Source organism: Melospiza melodia, chromosome 17 (assembly GCF_035770615.1).
Source record: "Melospiza melodia melodia isolate bMelMel2 chromosome 17, bMelMel2.pri, whole genome shotgun sequence".
NCBI lineage: Eukaryota > Metazoa > Chordata > Aves > Passeriformes > Passerellidae > Melospiza > Melospiza melodia.
In genome coordinates, this window is record NC_086210.1 from 9,895,861 (window position 1) to 9,919,104 (window position 23,244).

Here is a 23,244-nt window from a genome sequence, read left to right on the forward strand (position 1 = left end):
TCCCACACTTAGGACACTGTCAGGGCCTCTCCCCAGTGTGGATCCTCTGGTGCATAATCAGGCTGGAGTTCTGGCCGAAGCTCTTCCCACATTCTCCACACTTGTAAGGCCTCTCCCTGGAGTGGATCCTCTAGTGCAGAATCAGCCCACTGCTCCTCCTGAAGCTTTTCCCACATTCCCTGCACTTATAGGGCCTCTCCCCAGTGTGGATCCTCTGGTGGACATTCAGATGGCAGCTCTGCCTAAAGCTTTTCCCACATTCCCTGCACTTGTAGGGCCTCTCCCCAGTGTGGATCCTCTGGTGCAGAATCAGGCTGGAGTTCTCGATGAAGCTCTTCCCACACACTGAGCACATGTAGGGGCATTCCCCAGTTTGCACTGTCTGGTGGATGATCAGGCGAGAGCTGTCACGGAAGCCCTTCCCACATTCTCCACACACAAAGGGTCGTATCCCAGTGTGGATCATCTGGTGGAGTTTTGTCAGTTTCTGGGCTGTTTAGGTGACCTGGAAAGGCCCGGGGTGGCCTTGGACAGCCCGCGATTCAAAGGACGAGAAGAGATTTCAGATCTTTTCTCGGTCTCGGCGTTTATTAATTGTTTATCTAAAAGATTTTCTTTTGGCCCGACAGAGGTCTGCTCAGCAGCCAGCCATGAGCACACTGCGAGCCCCCGGGGCAGTCACCTATCTTTATACTCGAAGTTACGTATACAATATTTATCATTTTTCCCCAATACCTTTTACCCTTATTAACCAGTGCACTTTTAGTAATAACTAATCCCAAAGTGCCAACATCACCACAGAAGATGGAGGCCAAGAAGAAGAAGAAGAAGAACAGGACACGCCCCAATTCCTCCATCTTACTTCTTTAGACCACCCTGTACAGAAATCCTAAACCCTGTGTTTCACTCTAACTAACTTATCCCTTCACCATTTACCCCAGTGAAATCCTCCTATCCTCATACAGGTGTTGTCTCCTGTGTAGGATCAAAGTCCAGCCACCAGACACTTCTGGCAACATTCCAGAACTCCCGAGCCCCCCAAGGGTGGTCTCGGTCACTCTGCACCTCAGTCCTGAGGCACTGAGATCCCACATCTTAGCTCACTGTTTCCAGAGGTGTTGTTTGCTATATGCGACACTGAACTCGAAGGAGCACCCTGCCCTTTTTCCTGAACAATGGTCCTGGAATTTCTCTCTGCCTCCTGGCCTGGCTGGTTTGAGCTTTAGCGTGGTCCCTCCTCCAAGAGAAGACCCCTCTAGCCTGTTCTCAACCATTGTGATAGACAAGTAGAGATGTAGGCCTCTTCATCAAGGACCCGAGACATGAAACCCCTGTGTGAGAAGGCCCCCTCTCACCTTCTTCCAGGGACTGCGACTGAAACCCTCCCAACTTGGGGGAGGTGTGCAGAGGGCAGGGAGGAAAGCTGCCCAGAGCAAGTACAGGTGCAGGCACTGGGCCATGAAAACAATGTTTCTCGCTTACTGCCTGGCTCGATTTTGTGTACCCCTGAACAGACACTATTCTTTCCCCCTTGTTGCCTTCTCAAGGCGTGGCGACCAGGTTCTTAGTCCAGCACGGTGGCCGTAACCCCAGGGTCACTCGGTCCATATGCTCCTGACACCAACGTGGTGGACAGCAAATGGCGTTTATTGAGGGATCACAAGGGTTTTTATAGCTTGGGCAGTCAGTGTCATTTCCTTCTGCTCGCGTCCGGCTGGGTGCGGCCAGGTACGGAGCAAAGGTCTGACTGCAGGGTGGGGGGGATGTCCTGACTGACCGTACAGCTCGATTTCTTCCGCACGCATATCCCTAGCTCTCCACAGCCCCTGAAGAGCTTTGTTTCGGTTGTGAAATTCATTCCCCCTTCCCCCAGTGAAAAATAGTATAATTTGGGGTCCAGATGAATTGTGCCTCCAAGATCTCCCCGGACGTGGCCTGGCAGACTCCATCGGCTGGATCCCGAAGGATAACTCAGCATCACGTTTGGTAGCTATAACCCACCCCTCCTCTTCCTCCCTCTTTTCCTTATTTTCTCCTTTGTTCCCCCGGTTCCCCTCACCAATGCATTTCTGTTGTGGTTATTTCAAGAAAATTGCACTTGTTGATTGTTACTGCAAATCCCCTGTGCCGTGTTGGTTTTTTTTGCACCCTGAGATCACCCCTACGAACCATCACATCATCCATTCACTAGGACGGATCATGACAAATGGTCTCCATGATTCCATGGGGCCTTGCAATGTCACAATGATCTCCATGGATCCACGGTGCCCCTCAGGATCACAACGGCCCTTTGGCTCCATAAGGCCCTGAAATGCAGCAATGGCCTCTTGGTTCCACAAAGCCCCGCTGCTTCACACTGGCCCCTTGGGACCATGCAGCCCAACATAGCCGCAATGATGTCCTTGTTTCCACGAGGCCCCACAGTGTCACAATGGTCCCTTGGATCCATGGTACTCTGCAGTGTCACAATTGCCCCTGCATGTCACAAGGCTCAAAAAAGTCACAATGGTCTCCATAGTTCCTCAAGACCCCACAGTGTCACAATGGCCCCATGGATTCCATGGCACTCACAGTGTCACAATGATCTCCTTGGTTCCACAAGTTTCTACAGTGTAACAGGCTCCACAAGGGCTTGCAGTGTCACTATGGCCCTTTGGCTCCACAACGCCCCGCAGTGTCACAATGGTCTCCATAGGAAGGAAACAAGTGAGCCCCAATGTGCAGGGGCAGATGAGAGGCAGTCACCAGAGGCCAAGGCTAGCCAGACTTGACTGTATTAGCAGATTTTATCTGGGAGGAACCCGTGGATATAGGGAATTTTAGAGGTGGAATCCTAATTTCAGCCATGGGAAGCTAGACAAGAAAGACAGTTCTTTTCCATAGGAATAAAAGCACAGAGCCCCAGTGCCTCATGGTCAGATGGGAAGTGGTCCTTGGCATGTCTAATTCAGTGGGACCTGTCAGACAGCCCCCAGGAGGCCAAACCGGGCAGACCTGTTCCATGTTCCCCTGATTTCATGGAGTCCCATACTGCCACAATGGTCCCCTTGATTCCATGAGGTCTTGCAATGTCACAATGGTTTCTTGGTTTCATGGCTCCATGCGGTTCTGCTGTGTCACAATGGCTCCTTGTTCCTATGGGCCCCACAGTTTGATCATTGACCCTTGCTTCTATAGGGCCTCTGAGCTGCACAATGGTCTCCTTGATTCCATGAGGTTCCATAGTCTCACCGTGGTGTCCTTGGACCCACATTGTCACAACTGACCCATGGTTTCATGAGGTTCTGTAGTGTCACCATGGTCGCTGTCAGAGGCTGTATGATGGATTGATGTCCCGAGACACCTTGGGATGCTTGGAATGCCCGTGTGGAGCCAGGGCCGGGTCAGGCCTTGGTTTGTGGTGGGACAGAGCCCCGCTCCCAGCCCTGGCCTGGCAGAGCTGTCAATCACACAGCAGGGGGTGATGTTAACCCAGCTCTGCTTAGCCCAGCTGTTAATCAATCAATCACACACTAGCAGCTGGTGCTACCCTGGCTCTGATTGGACAAGCAATTGACAGTCCCACCCAGAGGCGGGCTCATGAAGGCCCAGGGGGTTAAAAGCCGGAGCACGAGGCCAGACCATGGTCTGGGTCCTGCCTTCTCCTGGGGTTCCTTTGTTAGTGATGCTGGAACCTGAGCAGTTGGTACCTATGTGTGTGTCTTTCTATGGATCTTCTGTCTTTCTGTTGTTCGCTATTTCTTCTCCTTCGAATCCTACTTAGCTGGAACATTTTTTGGTAACTTAACATCTTAAGGGATAAAGGTTTTTCAACTAAATTTTTAGATTAACTTATTGAATTTAATGCTATGATAAGGGTTTCATATTGAAGTGGATATTGTACCAAACCTTTTACAAAAGTTCCTTGATTGTCTATATTTTGCCAGTAATATTTTGTGTCATTTTGACCTCTTAGCTCCATTGATCAGAGCATGGTGCTGGTATTAGTGGGCTGTGGGTTCAACCCTGTTTGGGCCATTCTCTTATGAGCTGGACTTGATGATCCTTCTGGGTCCCTTCCTATCAAGAATATTCTTTGCATCTGGCCATGTTGATAATATCTGGTTGGTGTTTCTCCTGTGCACCAAATTCGAGTCAAGGAACCTTTGGTTACCCCCAGCATTTCAGTGTTCTGGGGTGTTGCAGCCCTGCAGGCTCACAATGGCTTCTTGTTTCCATGAGGCCCCACAGTGTCACACTGGCCCCTTGGTTCCATGGGCCCCAACAGTGCCACCACGATCCCCTTGGTTCCACAACTTCCCACAGTGTCCCACTGGCCCCTCAGTTCCATGAGGATCTGGAATGTCACACAGGTTTATGCCATTTGTCCTTGCTGCCCTTCACATCCCCCTGGCCCACAAACAGCCCTGAGCCAGCCGTGAGGGACAGGCCCTGCTGTCCCAGGCTGGGCTCAGGGCTTGGCCTTTCTGCTTCCCCCAACCAGCCCAGGCCTTGCTCAGCACTGCAGTTCCCTGCTCAGAGCCTTGGGCTCCCTGCAATCCTGGCCTCTCAGCAGTCCCTGGGCAGCCTTTGGCACTCCCTGCCCTCAGTGGGGCCCAGCCATGCTCCAAGACACTTGGAGTTTTGCTGCTGACTCCTTGAGCAGCTTCTTCATCCTTCTCTTCGTGCCTGAGGCTCCTGGACCCAGCTCCAAACCCACCATGGGGATCATGAAAATACAGAATGCCCTCGGGAGCTCTTTGTCTCCCTTCCATTGTCTTTGAGTCTCCAGGGCTTGTGCAGTGATTAGAGTCAGTTTGGAGTTCTGTTCAGGAGGATAATTTCAAAGTGCACCTCATGATTTTTAGTTTTTTAATCACGAGTATTTTTTTTTTATTTTTCAGTTCAGAGAAAAGGTAACTGAAGCTTTCCCCAAGTGATCTTGATGCTGAATGTCTCCTTAGGAGGTCTGGGCGCACAGAAGAATGACACCCTTGCAGGCTGACTCTGTTTGGACAACCTGCTCCTCACCCCCAGCCTCACCATGTCTGACATCGTCCACCTGGGATTAACATCCCAAAATATAAAAAAAAAAGTAATTTATTCTTTATTTTTAATATTTTCCAATTAAATGTATTAATTGTATTTATTTCTTATTGTAATAATAGTTGTTTCGTTTTTGTTACCTAATTTTATATCAAAAATCTATCCGTGTTTAGCAACCAGTAAAATTAATGGTAACTGGTTCTAAGTATCACAATTCCCTTCATTCACTAATTCACCTCTATTGGTTATTAATTTTTCCTCTATGCTAATTCGCCCTATGTTTAGTCCTTTTGTAATGTTTTTAATCCTGTTTTTCTCACACATGGTTCAAGGGGGCTCTTGGGCTTACACGGAGATCATTTTGGGGCACATTTGGGGCAGTTTTGGGTCTAGGGGGGGAATTCAGAGAAAACTTGAGCGTCGGGAGAACACTTGGGGGAGCCGGGTGGGAAATGAGGGGTGGGGGGAAGCACTCAGGGATTCTGAGGGACAATTCGGGGTCCAGGGGACCCCTTGGGGATGCAGGGGGGCCCTTGGAGATCAGGGAGGGGAATTTGGGGCCCTTCGGGGTCCGGGCGGGCCCTTGGGGGGCTCTAACGGGGCTCTCTGGGCGCGGGGATGAAGGCGGAGCGCTAATGGCGCCCTGCAGAGCGCGGGGGTGATGGGAAACAAAGTCTCGGCTGCATTCAAACGCCACGAACGCCGCGGAGCATGATGGGAGCTGTAGTCCCGGAAGTAGCTCCACTGCAGCACTTGGGGGTCCGGGGAGGCAGTTGTGGATGCTGGCGGCCACTTTGGGTCCTCAGGGGGATCCTTCGGGGAACCTATGGTGCCGGGAAGCCCTTGGGGGACATCTGGAGAGTCGGCCCCTTTGGGGCACGGAACATGACGGGACTTGTACGGCCGGAACAGGTTATGTCGGGACTCTGGGGTCGCGGGGCATATTGAAAATGGTGGTCCGGCTACAAAGATGCTCTACGGTGCGCAGAGCATCACGGGAGATGAAGTCTCGGCTGCAATGGCGCTCAGTGGATGCCGCGGTGCATGATGGGAGCTGTAGTCCCGAAAGGACCCATTGCTCACTGTCATCCTCCCCAGCCCATTCCATCATTCCAGAGGCTGGTCCATCACAGGGGATGTCCTAAATCCCCTCGGTGCCTGCTTCTTCCCCAGGTGTCTGTAAGGTTGCTTTGGCAATGAGTACCACACTCTGATTAAATTCTTTCATGGGGCACCTGTGCCCATAGCACCCATTTCCAAGCTCAGGACAGTGTCCCAGGCAGTGACATGGGACACAGGGTCTGTCTGCAGTCATCCAGGGATTGTTCTTGCCACCACAGGCACACAGCACTTGCCGTGGTGGGTTTGGGGGGATAGTCAGTCTGCCAGGACTCCCCACACTTATATTCCAGCCCTCAGGAGCAAAATCCTCCCCAAAAAGGTTTTTTATTTGGGAGGTCAAAAACTCTTTATTTGATATTTCGGAGCCCAAATCCTCCCTAAATGAGTGTTTCTTAGCTCCCTAAACTGGTATTTCAGACACCAAAATATCCTTAAATTGATGTTTCTCAGCCCAAAATCTCTCCAAATTGCTGCTTCTGAGCTAAAAATAGCCCTAAGTTGCTTTCGTTGAGACTCGGAGCTCCCTAAATATTTTTTTTTTCCCCGAGCCAAAAACATTCCAAAATCAGTGTTCTGGAGCCCCAAGGCCCCCCAGAATTGCTCATTCTCGGCCCCAAAGCTCCTGAGCTCACCATTCTGGCCCCGAAGCTGCTGACACAGGGGTTTCTAAGCCATGAAGTTCCCAGATCAGTGTTCCAGAGCCCTGACGCCCCTCACTCACGCCCTGTGCCTGGTGTGCCATCAGCCCGTGGGGTTGATCCCAGCCAGGGAGGCTCCGGGAGCGATGGGCGGGGAGCGCTGGCTGTGCCCATTTCCCACCCCCAGCCAAGGAACCGCTCCCAGAGCGGGGAAACCTCATTTAGGGGAAATCGGTGTAAAACTGGGAAAGGAGCTGCGGGCAGAGAGGGAGGAGCCCGTGGGGGCGGGAACGGGTCGGGCACAGTGAGCTAGTGAGCTGTATCTATCCCAGTTTTTAAGCAGTGCTTGCGCCCCAGCGCAGAGCGGCTTCTCCCCTGACCTGTCCCAGGCAAGCTCCTGCCCCTTGCTCCCGGGTTTCCTCAGGGCTTGCTCCTTCTGCTCCCGAAACTGATGTTTCTCAGCCCAAAAGTTCCCTAAATCGCTGTTTTGGAGCTCCAAAGCTCCCTAAATAGGGACTACAGAGCCCAAAATTGGCTTAAATTGGTTTTTTTGGAGCCCAAAAGCTCTCTAAATTGTTCTTTTTGCTCCGAAAATATCCCCACATCACTCTCCCTGATTCCCAAAGCTCCCAACATGATTTTTTCTCAGCCTTGAACTCCCCAAATCAGGGTTTCATAGGCCTGTGTGTCCCTAAATTGGTGTTTAAGAGCCCCAGTGCTCCCTAAATCAGCATTTCTGAACCCAAATGCTGTTTCAGGTCCCAAAAACGTTGCCAGGCGGGTGAGCCCCAATGCTCCTGAGACTCCTGTATTCTCAGCTGTGAACGTCCCCAAATACCAATTTTTGAGGCCAAAAGTGCCCTGAAATGGTATTACTGAGCCCCAAAGTATCCTCAATTGCTGCTTTTGAGCCCCAGGTGTCTGGAGACTGAATTTCTGAGCTCTGAAGTTCATTAAATTGGTGTTCCTGAGCCCTGAAGCTCCCCAAGTTGCTTTTCCTGACCCGCAGAGCTTCCTGAGTTCCCTTCATCCTGAGCTCCAGGTGAAAAGGCAGCGCTTGGGAGAGGGAGCACACGGGCCAGCAGCCAAACAAGGCAGCAGCACCCGGGGCTGTGTGAGCAGGAGCCCAGCCAGGGGAAGGGCTGATCCCGGCCCAGCACATTGACACCACACCTGCCCAGCCACAGGGGGCTGTGGCACTCAGGAACCACTGCCCTGGAGGTCCCTGGGGTGGCAATCCTCCTCCAGCTGTCCTTCAGTCCCGGTGGAATTTCCTAAAGAATATCAGTGTCTGCAACAACAGAAGCGTGACCCTGCCCAAACAGAACTGTCTGCAGCAGAGCAATCAGCAATCTGCAGCCGCCCCTCTGGGCAAGGCCAGTGCAATCACTGTTGGCCATGCACAGCAGTGACACCCCCTCCTCACAAGGCCTTTCGGGCAGTGACCGTCCCTGGGCTGGGCACTGCTGAGGGCCCTCAAGTGCTGAGTCCAGTTCTGCCACAGGGGATTGAGTGGGAAAAGTTCCCTGGACCATCCTGGGGCCTTCACTGTTGATTAGGCCCAACCTGGATGCCATGAATACATTATGGCCAAATGTTTGTTTCTTTGATCTTGGGTGATCAGGAAAAATTTTTAGTCTGAATATGTAATAAATAATTATTTCATGGAGTGAGTAGAACTTAAAAATATAAAATATAAATATTAAACAATAGCTCACCTTAGCACCCCAGAGAAAGCATAATGAGATTTCACCAACACTCATACAATGCACCTGGATTTAACTCACATGCTGCTATTAATGTTGTATTAGACTCAATGCATAACTCAAAATGTCTAATTTATTTGGTCTCTGTTGGCAGACCAGACTCTGTTGGTCTCTGGGCAAGAGACATCACTGACAATGCAGAAGAGAGAGTTTTTTGTGAGCTTTTTTATTGTTTTCTTTTGGCTTGGTTTTTTTTTTTTTTTTTTTTTTTTTTTTGTTGGTGTTGTTGGTGTTGTTTGTTTACCTTTCTCCTCTCTCCCTGCAGCACCTCATTTTCTTTTCCTTTATCCTCTCCTCTTCTGTCTTTCCTCCTTCATTTTCTTTTTCCACCTCAAAGCTTCCACTTTGGCTCAGGATTGCAGCTCTGGCCCTGCCGAAAATAATTCTCCTGTCTAAAGCAGTTGTCAGGGCTCCTTCCAAATATGAGAGACAGAGAGGACAATGTGTCTCTGTCTGTGAGAAGTGGGGTGACCCATGCCTGGAAGCACAACCATCTTTCCATGAGCGGTGATCTGAGCTAATGTCTGTGTTCATCAGTGATCAATGGCAGAGGTACATCCAGGACAACTCCATGTGCACATCATCTACTCATTGTTACTGTTTGAGAAGCCATCACGCTATTGCTCTGCTTTCAGGAGAAAACTCCTCAAACTCTGAGCATTTTTTGCCATTTATATGCTTTCCCTCCTTTCAGACCAGAGCAAAACAGTAAAATGTAGTGGAAGGAGATGGAGCAGGGTTCATTTCTGGGAAATCACCCCTGGCATTTCCTGTCTGATACCTTCAGTTAGACCCGTGGGACAGCCATGGGCCCTGGGGCTGTGACTTCTCTTGGGTCCCTGCCGCCATTTCTCTATTTCTAATCCTCCCCTCTTTTCCTCACCTGGGTCTATCCTCTCCTTGAGCACCAGGAAAGCTTTCTTACGTGCAGCAGCTTTTGGCAAGGGGTCCCTTAATTCAGTCCAGGTCCTCCTTCTCTGGAACGCGGCCAAAGAAAATAGAAAGTCCCAAGGAGCAGACAGCCCAGGGAAATGGAGTGCAAGAAAGAGGGAGAGCAGAGCACAGCAGTGAGTTGTGCCCTGAGCAGACCTTTCCTCACTCTTGAGCAGTCCCTGTTTCTGCCTTCACCTCGTCCCTGCTGCTCTGATGGATGTGCTCAGAAGGGACAGGCAGCTTTGTTGGAAGGGTCAGCAGGGCCCTGCTTTCTGCAGCCAGCTGTGCAGAAGAGGATATTTGGGAAACTTCCCAGTCTGACCCTTCCCAAGGCTCTCTGGCCATCACACTCCAGCCACCAGAGGTGTTCAGTGTTGGGAGGAGCCCCTTCACAGCAGTGGCTGCAGTGCCCCAATGGGCCCTGCTGGACTCCCCACACCCAGCCCCTGTGTCCTCCCTGGTTCCAGCCCAGGTTTCCCAGAGCAGTCTCAGCTGTCTGATTCCATAAAGCCATTTATTCCCAGTGCAGTGACACAGGAACAGCCTGAGCTGTTCCCCCAGCAAGGGAGCCCCTCAGTTTTATCCCCTCAGTCTGCATGCCCAAGGCTCGAGTCTGGCTCTTCCTCCCGGGCCCTCAGCTCCTGCTGGGTCTCTCGGTGTCCCTTCCCCAGCGGTGCCACCACTCTTGGTGCCCTTTGTTGGGCTCTGTTGGCCATTCATGAGCTCCTGTCTCGGGCTCCCACCTGGAGCTCAGCTTGCATCAGGCACTGCAGCTGCTCCAGCCACTTGCGCCAGGTGTGTTCACAGGCACGAGAGGGGAGAGTGGGAGTGAGGTGATTTCAGTTTTTTCTTTGTTATTTAGCTTGCTGCTCTATTGGGAATTGCTGAAAAAGCAAAGCAATCGTCCCCAAGTGGAGTCTGGTTTGCCCATGGTGGCAGCTGGAGAGGGATGTCCCAAGCTTTATGTGAGCTCTTCAGTTGTATTTTTTCCTCCTGTCCAGTTGAGGAGGGGGAGTGAGAGAAGTTTGATGGGCATTTGGCAGCCAGCCTGTAAATATTCTCAGTTCAGTCAAAGAATGAACAGAGACAATTCCTCACAAACTGAACCTAACAATCCTAGGAAAAAAAAAAATCAAACCATTATTATCGCTCTTTCTATAACCATTGTTTATAAAAATGGTTTGCTAGAGTGTACTATTCATAGTGCATCAATAGTGTGAGAGGTTTTCACCTTAAGACCAATCAGGTCTTAGGTCCACTACTGTTCCTATATGAACTGTATATTTCTTAATACTGTACACGAATAATAAAGTGTCTTTCATGCGTTCTGCATCATGGAATGAATGGTAATTACTCTCTGGTCGGGACACCTCCTGCGTTGACTCCAGCCAAGATCACTTGTCCTTTCACCATAGATTTCTTCATAGCTGGTCAGGATAACCTCCAGGATTTGAGTCTGAAGAAATGGAAAATGGTCCCTTGCCTCTGAGGAAAATATGACTGGGGTTGAACACCAGGTTCTGCACTCTGCAAAAGCAGAAGGTCTTAATTTTTACCAAGGAAGATGAAGTGTGTGTCTGTGAGAATTCTCAGAGCTCCAGGGCAGACAAGATGGGTTAGAGACCAGCTGGGAGTGCAACAGAACATCTTATCAACTGCCTTATCTTCTCTAGTGCTGAGATGTTGCTCACCACAGAGATTTTGCCCCTCTTTTCCCTTGCATTGCAGAGTGAACCTAGAGAAAATGATACAGGAGACCACAAGCAAGGACTGAATATCTTGCAAAGAGTTGTATTCTGTTTGGACAGTGATGGAAGGGAAAATCGGTAAATTAAAAAACCGTGAGTAGATCAGAGGTTTGAGTAGTATATTTTGAGGGATCTATGTGTCACAAAAAAGCTCTTAAATGCATTTCTAAAACCTGAGGGGAAATATCATAGTGAAGCTTCCTCTTTTTCATTTTTCTTTTTGTTTTCAGGTGAACCTAATGGCCACAAAAAAAGGAGTTCATGGCAGCATGACCAAGGAGGCCAATTTGAGTCCGTAAGTGTGGATTCATGGATCCCATTGCTCTTGTCTGTGCCCATCCTTGGGAACCTTGGATGGGATGTGTTACCCCTGGGAGAAGTGAGGCCAATGGAGATCTCTCCCATGAACACATTGCCTGCAGAACCCCTTCCAGAGCACAGCAGAAGGCCTGGCCTTTGGGCTGGGATCAGTTTGGTCAGAGGGGTGACCTCCTTTGACCAGGGACACATCCTACTCTAGTGGGGGATGTTGCTGAGCAGGGCTTTGAGGGTCAGGCTGAAATGAATGTGCCAAGGGACAGTGAAGGGGCCTGGGAGGTTCCTCTCCACTCCTGGTGTGTGGCAGAAGAGTCTCACCCTCTTGTGGGTGGCTGTGCTCTGGTGGGACTGAGGCACCTGTGTGGTGCCCAAATGCTGTGGCAGTTGAGGCAGCTCCCTGGCCCAGGAGAGCCTCAGTGGGCCCGAGGGTCAGGAACCCCCCAGCACTGCATGGGGCTACTGGGTCAGCTGTGGGATGTGTTCTGCCCCAGAACCTGCTCAGTGCAGCCCTGGAGTTCCTTGGGGAAAGGTCCTTGTTAAATATCCTGTCTTTGATTTTATTTTCATGTGCACCTGATGTCCAGTGTCTGTGGCTGCTGGCTGTCTGGCTCAGAAAGGTGTAGAAGCACTATTCAAAGAGCTAAGTAAGTGTGCTGGATCCCATTGCTCTTGTCTGTGGCCATCCTGGGAACCCTTGGGGTGGGATGGGATGTGTTATCCCTGGGAGAAGTGAGGCCAATGGAGGTCTCTCCCCTGAGCACATTGCCTGCAGAACCCCTTCCAGAGCCCAGCAGAAGGCCCGGCCTTTGGGCTGGGATCAGTTTGGTCAGAGGGGTGACCTTCTTTGCCCAGAGACATGTTCTCCTCTAGCAGAGGTGTTCCTCACAGGTGGTAATGGTTTCAAAGACAGAGGACATCCCTTCTGGGATTTCCTTTCCTTTCTTTGAGCACTAAAGGAGGAATCTTACCCTGGGCTTAGCTACAGGGACAAAAGGCAGAAGCCTTTCTGTGCAGGTGAGTGCCAGTCCTTGCCCACACTACCTGGAAACTGAACCCTGCCAAGCAGGAAGGAGATCCAGAGCTCTGTCCTGCATGAGGGCCCAGTGTAGTCAGATTGAGCAATCCCACCTGTCCATAAATTCCCATTTCCAAAGGCCTCCAGCCAGTCCTTTGTTACATTGCCCATCCCCATGCAGATGCCCAGGATGCCAGAGTGCAGACATGTCCCAGCAGGGGGTTTTTCCCAGCACAAGCAGAAGGAGAGAAACAAAAAACCAACCTGTAGAAGACCTAAGAAGAGACCTGTGGGAACGCAGAACATCCCTCTGGCAGTCCAGGATGGCCAGGACCCATGCCAGGGGGCTCAGAAGCCCTGGCACAGAGCCCAAAACACCAGTGGGTTTGATTATGACCCGTAGAGCAAAATACAAACCTTATATGAAGATCAGCAGGCCACAACAGTTTAGGTAGAATATTAGTGAAGTTATCACAGGGTGGAAAAGTAGATTTTGGGGTTTTTGGTATGGGGGTTCAGGAGGCAAGATGGAGGGAACTGGGTGTGTCCAGCCTTTCTCCTTCTTCTTCTTGGCCTCCATCTTCTGCTGTGATGTTGGCACTTACTGATTGGTTTAGAGTAGAAGCTCACTGTCTAACATAGGTGATAGGTATTGGAAAGTAATTGTAAATATTGTAAACATAGTTTTCAGTATAAAGACATAACACCGCCCCGGGGGCAGGCAGAGTGCCTCAGACTGTCCTGCTGAGCTGACCTCGGCAGGGCAGGAGAAAATTTTTTTATAGATAAGATAAAATAAACAACCTTGAGGCTGAGAAATGAAGAGCCCTGACTCCTTCTTCAAGCGCCGGGCTGGGAAAAGAGACTTTGAACTTTTCTTGGGGTCACTCTGAGCAGCAAGAGATCCTGAGACATTGGCGTCCCTGGTGGGCTCCAAGAGGGCACCCAGGTGGGCTCTTGGCAAGCAGCCACGCCACAGCCATCAGCTGTTGAAACCCAGCCCGAGAAGGAAAGGAAACAGGCACTCTCAAGGGAAAAATCCAGAAAGAGCATCTCGACCTCTGCTGAGAAGATTCATTTCAAGCTCGACCTGGAAAGAGGAGGACCAGAAGCACGCCTGGAAACCCTCACCTGCGAGCTGCTGGACGGTGACCAGGGCAAACTCCGGACTGACCTTGCAGATGATTCAGCTTTTGGTAAGAAAAGTCAAAATTGAGAACATGGGGGAGACATGTTCCCAGGAACAACCCAGCATCTTGTCAGCCCTACAGGGCATGGCAGCCACACACCCTGTGAAAATCTCTGAAAAAAGATAAACGGCCTTGAAGCTTTTATCCCCAGCAAGGGTAATGTTAGAGGCAATTTCGTGGAATTCCGCGGGGGCTGCCAGCTATCAGCAGGCAGCAGTATTCTCTCGAGGATGGGGGAAGTCATCCTGCCATCAGCAGGCGGCAGTTGCCCTTACCGACCATAGAGGGACAAAGGTAATCTCCAGCAAACAGGTGTGGGAGGAATTGGCATCATCTCCACAGTGCCCAGGGTCCCATGGGTCCCCAGAACGCCCAGAACTCTCAGGGGGAGGAGGGCGGAGGGGGTCGGGGAACCCGGGGCAGAGCCGCTTCTCGGCGACTGGCGAACCCGTGCCACGGCGGCGCCGGCCGGCAGCAGCCCGGGGGGGCCGCAGAGGCGGCCGTGGGGGCTGCGGAGGCCGGCGGGGGCCCACGGGGGCAGCGGGGCAGTCGCAGGCACAGCAGCGGCGGAGGCGATAGCGCGCACGGCGGTGCCCGGATCGCAGCAGCGGGCGGTCGGCAGCGTGCAGGGCACGGCCGGCGGCTGCGGGGGCAGCGCCGAGCGGGGCCGGGCCGGGCGGAGCGCGGGAGGCGCGGGGCTGGCTGCGCTGGCGGCGGGCGCATGCGCCATGGCGGCGGCGGCGGTTTCACGCAGGGGGTGCCAAAGCCGCGCGCGAAGGGCAGAACCCGCGCGACTGCGATGGCGGCGGGCGGCGGCACCCGGGGAACGCGCACGGGCCGAGGCAGCCGCGCCGGGCGGGACTGAGGCGGACGGGACGGGACGGCTGCAGCGTCCCTGCGACCGCCACGGAGCGCGGCAGGCGCCCGCTGATGACGCACAAACCCGGCAGCCGGAGCGGGGCGGGTTTTTCCCCAGTGCCAGACGCGGCACGGACGCGGCCGAGCGGGGACCGGAGCCAGAACGGGACCGGGGCAGCGCCGGTGTCGGTCACGGGCACAGGGGGCGTTCCCCAGACCGCGCCTGCGCCGAGAGAAGCGCCGGGGAGGCGCGCTCGGGGCGGGGGCATCCGCACTCCCGTGAGGGCACCGGCAGAGAGCGGGCGCGGTCTGCGTGCAGAGGGTGCCCGAGGGACCGGCCCTGCTCCGGTCCCACGGCAGCGGGCACGCAGCCGGCCCCGGCAGCCAGCACACAGTTTCAGCCTCCATCAAAATCTCAAGCTGGAGATTTTTCGCGGGTGCAGCGCATGTTGTGTGAGGCACACCGAACTCCTCAACAGCCCGGTCCCACAGAAGTGACGGAAACAGCATTTACCAGATGATCAGGCTTCAGATGCAAAAGATGGACATGTAAAAAAGGTGTCCAAAATCAGTGTAAAGTGAGAAAGCACCCAGGTTTTTTCCCAAGATACAGAAAAAGGGGAAACCAGTGCAAATCAGTGGTATTCCAAATATGATATAAATGGAAATCTTCTGTTGTGCAAAATGCCTCTTAGGAAGGGAAACCACTGTGGAAAGATAGAATTATTAGCAATGATTCAATTACATGAAATGTCTCTGAAGACAGAGCATTTGAGAAATATCAATCAGATCCTATCTGTGGGGTCACCAGCTGATTCTCCAATGATTCACAGTTTTGTTGGTATGGAGTTTGTAACCTTTGTTATTTTTGGATTTTATAGGTGATACTGATAAATAAGGATTGTTATTAATGCTATATGAATACTTTAAAAAAGTTGTCATAACCCCTTCAAATACTTCCTGTTGATAAGTTGATTATATAATGAGAATTTTCAGAATTTATTATAAGAATTATTATCAAGATATTGTTGTAATATTTACAGCCAGCTTTCATGTGTTTCACTGTCTCTTTGCGTGATCATCTACAAGACACGTGTCTCTTCAGAATCTTGTCTTTTTGTTTTTTAGCTACTCGTGTTTTTTAGGTTTCCTTTAAATCCAGATTGCCAGTTTTGTGGTTTTCTTCAGCTATTATTTCTTCAGTTATTATAGAGTACTTCAGCCGAGAATTCAAGAGGTTTGCTGTGTTTGAAGAATTTCTCTCCTGACAGAAGTTTTGGAGGGATTCAATTATTTAATGGTTTGATTGATCTTTAATCCTAAGGTTTCCTATTCATAATTGCTGTTTTAAGAGTCTTGTTTTAAAATGTATTAAGTGATGTCCAGCAATTAGAGTTTGAACTCTTGCCAAGTTCTAGCTCTACTTGAATGGAATGATTGACAATCAGCCCAGATGTTTTCTGCATCAAAAAGTATTCAAGTCCTTTTCACTTGGCAATTTGACCATGTATGATAGCTGAGCCTGATTTCAAAGGGAATTTGGAGAAACATGAATCCAGACATGAGTTCTCCAGTTCTCTGTTGTTTTAAGGTTCATCAGCTGTCGCAGACTCTGGGATGACAGTTCAGTGTTGTAGTGACTGATAATGGTATGATTGCAGATGTGTCATTGGTTATGTGCATTATCTGATTGATTGCTAATTGTTGTTATCTTACATTTCCCTATGCAATATTGCATAGAGACTTAAACAGAACAGACCAGTGTTTTATTTTCATATATGCGAAAAGCCAATCATATAATGTGCATTTTTCACAGTGCTGGTAGCACGTAGCTGCGACCCAGCTTTGTCTCCCCTTCCCAGGGAAGTCCTGCTCCATGACCTTTATCTGCCTCCCCAGCAGCTCAGTGGTAGGAAAAGCCACTTGAAGTGGCTGATGGATTCTCCCTCAGTTTTTTGCCAGAGGCTTTGAGCCAGGAGGTTCCCTGGAGGGACGCTGGCTCTGGAAACCTCTCCTGAGCTTGCAGGTGTGGAGTAAAACTCCCTGCTGGGCCAGTGAACAACAAGTTATCCTCTGATCCATCTGGGACCCCCATGGCTTGGGGTCAGCCCTTGCTGGGGAGCTGCTGCTTGGGAGAAATAGCCACTCCCTTTTCATAAGTTTAGAAAGGTTTATTAAACCTTATCAAAAATGCAACAGAAGACTGAATAGAGAAAATGTTATGGCGCCAGGAGCAAAGGATTTTCCCCACCATGTGCTCTCCCACACAATGGAGTTTTTGCCTTTTAACCCTTTAGCCCCTCCCAAAATTCTGTCCATTGACTCCTTCTTCAGTGTCCAGTGGTGGAGTTTACTTCCTCAAATCTTGATTGGAGGTCAAATGTCACTGTAGTGACAAGGTGACCCTCCCACATATCCCAACCCCAGGTGTCCCTTGATAACAACTGAGGGGGTAAAAGAAATTTTTCTTAACTTCTATACATGGTATTTGTCTGTTAATTGTGAGAGTCAATCATTGTGGCATTCACATTCTCTGAATGGAGAGACATAATTCTCTCTCAAGGTTTCTTTTCCTGGAGAAGCACAGGGAAAAGCAAGAAAAAAATTCGTATCTCCATCATGTGGAAAGTGTTAGGAAGATTATTTACCTGAAGTGATTTGTCAGTTGGATTCTGCTGAGGATTGTTTTGTTTCCTTGGCCAATTGGAAAAAGCTTTGTCCTGGCTGTCTGGAGACAGTCACAAGTTTTCTTTAGTATTCTTTAGTATTCTCTAGTATTCTTTGTAGTATAGTATGCTTCTTTAATATAGTGTAGTACAATGTAATATAATTTAGTTTAATAAAGCAACTGTTCAGCCTTGTGAATCAATGGAGTCAGCTGCCAATCATTCCCTGCAATGGGGCATCCTGCTTTTTGATAAATCATCGCATTACTCATCTCTCACACTGCAGCTCCTCCCCAGGTGCTTTGCTCTCCTGCACTCACACTTCTCTCTGCCAATCTGTGGCTTATTAAACAGTCTGCTGGCTTTGTCTCTCCTGTGGGTGCAGGCAGCGTAGATTCCTGCAGACACGGAGAGAGCTGTGGCTGGAAAAGTTAATGGAGGGGAAAGAAACAGGGAAGAAGAAGGGCTCTGGTGAAGATCACACTGCCCTCCTGAGGCTCCTGGGGGAGAAGGCAAAGTTGCACGAAGACCCCATGCTGTTCTCTGATGACATTTTTTTCATTGAGCCAATGGTAAGTGATAGGTGAAAACCTCATTTTCCTCCTCTTCTTCCTCCTCATCCTCCTCCTCCTCATCCTGCTCCCCCTCTTCCTCCTCCCACCCACTCTACCCACGGCTGCGGTCACTGGGCAGATTGTCAGCTGGCTCGAAGTGCTGGGAGGGAGGACATTGAGTTTCTGGTGCACCTGCAGAGCTCGCCTAAAAATGCCAAATGCTAAAAGCATTTCTGCCCTGGAGGCTCATGGCAGGGTTGGGTGCCTGACAAGGCCAAGCTGTGGTGCCAGGGCTTGAGCTCAAGGGCACTCTGTGCGTGTCCTTGCAGTGTCCACAGGGAGCAGTTCTTACAGTTAGGGGCTCCCCCCACATGTGAGGTTCAGCAGAGGCTGTTGGAGCACTGCCAGGCCACATTCTGACCTGAAGCTTGCAATGGTTTGCTGGGCAAGTGAGGCCAAATTCAGCCTAAGGCTAATCATAGAAATACCAATCCCCTCCTGTAACCACGCCTTGCACTATTTCTGAGTGTCCCTTCCAGTGTCCTCTGTAGCCTGGACACAAGGGTGGAAGGTTGAAATGGGCCTTTGGAGTTGTCCTGCACACAGGGACAGAAAACCTTTTCCTTTTCTGTTTCTGCAAGCAAACCACCACGTCCTCGTATCAACCAGAGTCCTGATTCTGAGTACTGGCATTGTGGAGAGCATTATTAATAATTGGTTAGCTGAGAAAGGCCACACTGATATAATGCCACTGGTTAAGCTGAAGGAGAAAAGTCAGCAGTCAGCAAGCTGAAAGGAAAAGTCAGCAGTGACCTTGCTGCAACATGAGGATAGGGAGTTGAGATTAGTCCTGAATATATCCTAAGAATATGTAGAAAGTATCAAAAGTAGAACCATAGGAATGTAGAAGTAGGCGTAGGTGCTGATATGTAAGCTGACCAATCCTGAGCTCAACTTTTGCAATATGTATGAAGCTCATTATTAACTGTATTTAACCCGCCGTACTGATCAATAAAATTGAGCCTGTGATGATCAAAATGATGTCCTGGTTCCCTTCCGTCGACAAATGGTGGAGAATGCGGGCATAACCGAATCTCTGCCCTTTTTCTCGGATTAAAAGAAAAAGGGATTACGCCACGGTCGGGGAAGTTGGGTTTGGGTCCCAGCAGCCGGGACGGTGCCGGAATTTGAAGCACCCTTAAGGTTCACAACTGTGACTTAAGCCAATACGTGTCCGCCGGAGCCTGGAGAGCTGCAACAGCGCGCGCTGATTAATAGGTATGGATAGGCAAGCGGCATATGATTTATTTACCGCCTGTTTAGAGCGGCGTGGGATAAAAGGGATAGATTTAAAAAAGGAGTTACCAGGGTTATTAGCTTATGGCCATGCTAAGGGTATCTTTTCTAATCCTCATACAGTTCATGAGTTATCAGAGTGGAGAAAGTTTGGGGAAATATTGTGGGATACAGTACTAGATGATGATAAGTCAGCAAAGAAATTCGGGAAGTTATGGCGGGTGGTGTATAACACGTTACTTCAGCAGGTCTCTGAGAGAAAGGCAGCAGAAAGGGCAACAGAAGCTCATAAGAGGAATATAGGGTATGGTCGTGAAGATGATCCCCTGGCACCCTCTGTAACTAAGGTACTTATGCCTAAGAGTCCCCAGCAAAGTGGTGTGGAGGATTTCTCTATAGGCGCAGTGGAACCGTCTGCACCTTTCCTGTCAGAGGGGGAGGGCGAGTCGGATGGTGGGGGGAGGGGCAAGCCAGCTTCGCCTCCGCCGCCAGCCTTGCCTCCGCCGCTTCCCCTCAATGAGCCGGCTCCGGTTACAGCTTCGGTGGGGGAGGGGCCCATTTCCCCGCCCGAGGCGGCTCCAGCGGGGGGGCTGGTTCCCCCCCGCAGGCAGGCTCCGCTTGAGCCGGCTCCGGTTTCACTGTCAGCTCCAGCGGGGGAGGGGGGGCTCCTGCTTCCCCCGCGCGAGCCAGCCCCTGCTTCACTGCCCCCCCCGCGCGAAACCTCGGTGTCTGCACCGAAGCGCCAGCAGCATAGCACCCTTAAAGGGCCAGATCCCATCCCAGGGGCACACCGTGATCCATGGGGGGAGATGGCTAAACAGAGGAGGGAAGCTTGGGCTGCTTTGGCGAAAGAAGTAATGCAAATGGGGGATGGTGAGGCGGTGGAAATAGCTTCTAGTCTTGCATGTCCAGTTACATACACACCACCGTATGATGCACAGGGGAACCTTACGCATAATATAGCAGAATATACTCCCTTAGATTGGAAGTTGTTAACTCAGCTACGTTCTACGGTTAGTCAGTTTGGAGTAAAAAGTGAACCTGTTAAGCAAATGTTAGATATCTTTTTAATACTCAGGTTTTATGTCCTAATGATTTAAGAGGAATAGTTCGGTTGATATTCACTCAGCATCAGCAGTTATTGTTTAATGCCCATTGGCACGCGTTGGTAAATGAATCGGTTGCTGTACAACGAGCCCAGGGAGACCCATTACATGGGGTGACAGTAGAGGAGCTGATGGGCTTAGGGGCATATTTGCGTACAGAGGCACAGATGATATCGGGAGCTGATAAACTTAGAGAGTCTATGAGGTTGGTGCGTGCTGCAATAGATATGGTTAAAGAGCCAGGAGGGTTACCGGCTTATATGGGTATTAAGCAAGGAAGGGAAGAATCATTTGGAAATTTTATAGATAGAGCAGCTACTGCTATAGATCGGGCTGGTGTGGCAGATTACATGAAGGGGGCGCTATTGAAGCAGTGTGCCTTGCAAAATAGCAATCCAGCAACCCAGAGAGTGTTAGCTACTTTAGGGGCAAATTGGACTATTGAGGAAGCATTAGAGCGAATGGCATTAATGCCAACAGCTTCACAGGCATTTATAGCAGAAGCCTTAAAGGAATTAGGATTGGGGTTGCAAAAGCAAGCAGAGTCCACCCAAAATCAGGTGCTAGCTGCTCTTGCTCCTCTCCGAAATGGCTCTCTGGCATTCACTCAAGGGGGCTCGAAGCCATTCCTCAAGTGTTACCGATGCGGCAACGAAGGACATACACGCCGAACGTGCCGAGCAACTGGCGTATGGTGTCAACACTGCCGATCCAGCTCCCACAACACTACGGCTTGTAGGCGCCGGTCGGGAAACCATTTGCAGAGCGCGAATCATGGGGGCCGCGCCCAGACACAAGTTGCCGCCGTGACATCGGAGACACCAGCAGCTGCCGTGACATCGCTGCCACCTCCTGTCTGCAACCCGCAACAACCGGGAGCCTCGGCTTGGACTTATCAGCAGCAGTAGACGTCACACTAATGACGAACCGGCCTGAGAGGATACCCACTGGAATAAAGGGTCCTCTTATACTAAATGGACAAACATGTGGAGCATTATTGCTGGGACGTTCCTCTATAACTATGTTGGGATTATTTGTTTTGCCTGGTGTTATCGATGCGGACTTTACCGGGGAAATACAAATTATGGCTTACACCCTTTATCCTCCGATTAAAATTACAAAAGGACAACGCATTGCACAATTGGTACCACTGTCACAAATGACATCGGGAATACAATCATTTACTGGGCAAGCACGGGATGAAAAAGGTTTTGGCTCTACTGGTGTTACACTTTTAACTGTGGATTTACAAAATAGACCAAAACAAAAGGTTGAAATTACCTATGGGCATCAAAGCATAACCCTTTATGGATTATTGGATACAGGAGCAGATACTAGCATCATTTCTCCAGAAGCCTGGCCACAACATTGGCCTCTATTTCCTTCATCAAACATGCTCACAGGAGTAGGAGGATTTACATTGGCAAGCAGGTCGCCGTCTTTGTCTGTGTGCATTGAGAATCAACAAATATCTGCTGTGTTTTCAATTGTTCAACTGCCTCCTACAGTTTCCTGTTTAATTGGAAGGGACATTTTAACACAATTGGGAGTGGTGTTAACTAATCAGCACCCTTTGGGGTAATTGCCATTGCTTGGACTTTCCCCATTCCACTCACCTGGAAAACGGATACACCGGTGATGGTTAAGCAATGGCCATTAAAAGGGGAGAGTCTTATGCATGCTCATGAATTGGTACAGGAACAATATGCAAAAGGGCACCTGCGACTGTCCACAAGCCCTTGGAATACACCTATTTTTGTAATCAAAAAGAAATCAGGGAAATATCGTTTGATACATGATTTGAGGGCTGTAAATGACCAAATGGAACCAATGGGGGCCTTACAGCCTGGTCTTCCAAATCCAGCTATGATTCCAGAACACTGGCCACTTTTAATTATTGACCTAAAGGATTGTTTTTTCACTATTGGCCTGCATCCTGATGACATGAAGAGATTTGCTTTTACTTTACCAGCAATAAATCGTGGGGAACCAGATAAAAGATTTGAATGGACATCTCTTCCGCAGGGCATGCGCAACTCTCCCACTTTATGTCAGCTTTATGTTGATGCAGCATTACAGCCACTACGTCGTAAATGGCCAGCAACTATAATATATCATTACATGGACGATATTTTGTTTGCACAGCAACAGCCATTCTCCTCTTTACAGATTAACACCATTAAAAATACTCTTGCTGCATATTCACTTGTTATTGCTGCAGAGAAAATTCAGACTACAAAGCCCTGGAAATATTTGGGATGGACTTTGATGGATCAAATAGTGATACCACAAAAATTGGAATTACAACTGGACATTAAAACTCTACATGATGCACAGAAGTTGCTGGGAGACTTACAGTGGCTGAAGCCTATTGTGGGAATACCAAATCACTTATTAGAAGCCCTACGACCTTTGTTAAAAGGTGTGGACCCTACTACTCCTGTACACCTGACAAAGGAGCATCATCTTGCTTTGCAGCAAATTAGTAACTGTGTACAGCAAGGGTATGTGTCTCGTCGACAACTCGACCACCCCATTGACCTTACTATTTGGAATAGCCCTTGCCACTTGCTTGGTGCTCTCTCTCAGTTGCAAAAGAAAACGGGGGAGATACGGGTGTTGGAATGGTTATCACCACCACTACAGCATAAGAAAACAATATCTTCAAAAATTGAACAATTGGCTGCATTAATCAAAAAGGGGCGTCTCAGAATTCTTGAAGTGGATGGTAGAGAACCTGCTACTATTAGATTACCTATGGAAAAAGAAACCTTGGACTGGTACTTGATAAATTCAAAGAATTTACAAGAAGCATTATTGATGTCACCTGCTAAAGTAGAGACTAGTAAATTAGTGCCTAGAGTTTTGCAATGGATGACAGAATGGAACTGGATTACTCGACCTTTGAGAGAAGAAAACCCCATAGAAGGAGCTATTACAGTTTTTACAGATGCAGGAAAGAAATCAAGGCATGCTGCTGTTACCTGGCAGGAAAAAGGACAATGGAAG